Here is a 2,983-nt window from a genome sequence, read left to right as displayed (position 1 = left end):
CTAAAACATAAAGTCAATCATTTAATTGCAAGTTCATTACAATAGAAGTGTGCTACACAAGAGGAAACAGTGCTATATTCAAGAAGAATGTGAAGTTCATCAAAGCCCATATTGAATTGAAAGAAATATATGAAGATTCAAGAGCATTTGGAAGGAAAAATACAATTCAAATCAATTTGGAAAACCAAGTCTTTGCACCTGCAAGAATCAGAATCTAAATTACATTACAAGTCTCATTACAAAATTACAAAAGAATCTCACAAAAAAAAGGTATCCTAATCCTATTCTAGATCCACTTCCTACTTTGATTTTCCATCTTCAAGCCTTGTGATCGCGATCATTCTTTAAAAGTATACCGCCAGTGCCGTGTTCCAACCTTTCACAAAACCTACAAAAGCAAAAGAAATGTTTCACATTCACTACCAAAAAGAAAATAAGCCTTTCAAAAGGATGCAAGTCAGCTTTCATAACTAAACAAATCCAAACCTATATCCTAAGCTAATCAACTAACAGTTCATTGTTTTTGAGCCAGTTTAAACCAAAGCCTGCATAACCTAACAACATAATCTGCACCTCATTTGATACAAAATCATACAGCCATGAGCAGCCCAGCTTCATCCATGAAACATCTGTAGTTCAAACAGAAAAAGCCATCAAATCAACACTCCGTAACAGTAAAAAATGCACAATGTTCAGTCAAACCAAAACAGCCCTGCGTCAAACATTCATAATTTCGATTAAGTCTTGCATTCACATCAGTATGTACACAACATTCAATTGATTCACATTCATCCAAGGCTAATACAAATTCTGCATCAATACACACATCAAATAACCAAGACAGTTCCAAGAAGACATTTAAGTCCATACCAGTTCAGTACCTCTGTTCCGCTTGAAGAAATTACAGTCAGACGCGCTTCCCGATCGGCTAGTATACCATCAGATCCAGCATTGTATCAATCTCAAACTAATCCTGAATCAGTTGACTTTGTCAGAACAGTCCCTACATAAGAGAGAGCGTATCAGTTCGGAAGTTTCTAAACATAACCGACACTTAGCCTCATGACAGCTCCAGTTCACTTCAGTTTACATCATCTAAAGCACATACATTCACACCATCAAGACAGTTCACTACAGAGTTCAGTAGCATTGTAAATAACTTTTAACAGATTTATTTGAATTTTGCTACACAGCTACGCATCCATACACAATTCAAAATAGCAGCAACAAAAATCAGCATACTAACTGCCTTCCAATCCTCACAACTGTCAAAACCAAGTATATAACTAACAACCCAGTGTCTCTAACCAACCTTCTAACATAATAATAACAAACCTACAACTACCTATAACCACCCATAACAGAATGTAACCACCTCAGAACTAACTCTCAAGTAGCTTATAACTGAATTCAAACGCTCAATCCTCCCCCTCCAATTCTCCTAACTGATTTCAATCCTAGGGCTACCAATCATTCTCCTCTAACTGAAACTTCTCAATCTCTAACTAATTTCTCATCATCTCAACTTCTATATAACAGAACATCTTCACTTTCACTCGGATCCACCTTCACACGCCATTTTCACCATTTCACTCTCAATTCAGAACTCTCTCTCTGCAACTTCACCTCTCTCAACCTCTACCACACGCTATCCACCATGACTCTTAGAGCTTCAACCTCTTAAGCTCTAAGTAGTTGAGATAAACCTCACTCTCTCAATTAATCATAACCGTCCTCAATCCTACTCTCAGAATCTCAAGCTCAAATCTCCGCGAGAACACATAGAAATTTCAGAGGCAATAGAAGAAGAAGAGGAAGAAACGCACACTCAGAAGAAGAGGAAGAAGGAGTGAACAAGAAGGATTACCTGGATTGAAGTATTACGTCGCGTTTACTTCGCCAACACGCCGCCGTCGAAGCGCCGACGGAGTATCTCCGGTAGGTAAGTCGTTGCATCATCACTCTCCTTCATCTTCTGGCATTTTTGTCATGCTATCTTGCTTTTCTTTGTGTGTTGAACGCTCCCCCCATAGCGGCAGTGCGAAGTTTAGCTTCGTTACCCTTCAATTTCAGTTTCAAGGTGTTTTAGGGTTTTAGATTGGGGAAGAATGGACTTGAATTTGAAGGAAGTAGGTCGAGTTCTGAAGAGAGGGATCGGAAAGGAGCATGTTGATGTATCCAATTTCATGTTAGGGGAGCTCCGCCGTCTCCGACGCGGCGGAGCGATTTCCGACGAGAGCGAGGTTAGAACGAGAGAAATGAAAGGGAAGAAGAGAGTCTGAGTGAATCTGAAACGGCGCAGCAATTAAAGCCCTAGTCCCCTTTCTTTTTTCCTTTTTAATTTTTGTTATATTCTTTTTTATTAAAATTCTAAATAAATAAAATCTGGATACAAAGTGGATCAATAGAACTTGGGCCATGTGTAAAACGGAATGCTGATCACACCCTCTCTCTCAGGGCCCATGCGTTTTTAGAATGAAAAACAATAACAAAAACAAACTTTTGGGCCTTCACCGAGCTGCTAGCTCTGCACTACCTTCAGGCCCACACACCTCCCTTTTTCTGAGACAAAAACAAACCTGGTGGGCCTGACCTCCACGGGCCCTGCGCCAGACTGCTATTCAGACCCTAAAATTCAACCACACCCCCTGACTCCATTAAAACTTGATAGTTTTTTAGTTTTTTAGAGTTTAATTTTTAGTTTCTTTTAGAAATTTCTTCATGAGAATCAATAACAAAATTTGTTAGTTTCAATTAGGTGATCTTAGGATTAATGTTAGACTTTTAGAAACCTCATTTAAAAACTCATAAAAAAAATAGTAGTTTTTTTAGTTGAATTTCGCACTAATACTTGAACCATTTTCTCTATGTTTTGTACCATTTCCATGTTATTTTTGTATAATTGTTGTGTGATTTTGTTACTTGTTTTTGGCCATATCTTTGGCCTACTTTGTTAATACCATTTTAATGCTCCTTTTAGAAT

At 38.2% G+C, this 2,983-nt stretch overlaps 1 long non-coding RNA gene across 1 annotated transcript; it reads right to left on the bottom strand.

Annotated features, from left to right (window-relative positions):
• Window positions 1-278: 278 nt before the first annotated feature.
• On the bottom strand, window positions 279-951 carry LOC131630823 (uncharacterized). The gene is made up of 3 exons (XR_009292506.1): window positions 871-951; window positions 574-629; window positions 279-388 (listed from the first exon to the last, which is right to left on the bottom strand). It is a non-coding gene; the product is annotated as an uncharacterized LOC131630823 (long non-coding RNA).
• Between the last annotated feature and the right edge of the window lie 2,032 nt (window positions 952-2,983).

This window comes from Vicia villosa, unplaced genomic scaffold, assembly GCF_029867415.1.
Source record: "Vicia villosa cultivar HV-30 ecotype Madison, WI unplaced genomic scaffold, Vvil1.0 ctg.000742F_1_1, whole genome shotgun sequence".
Taxonomy (NCBI): Eukaryota; Viridiplantae; Streptophyta; class Magnoliopsida; order Fabales; family Fabaceae; genus Vicia; species Vicia villosa.
Note: the sequence above shows the minus strand (reverse complement) of the source record. Positions and strands in the feature narration are given on the sequence as shown.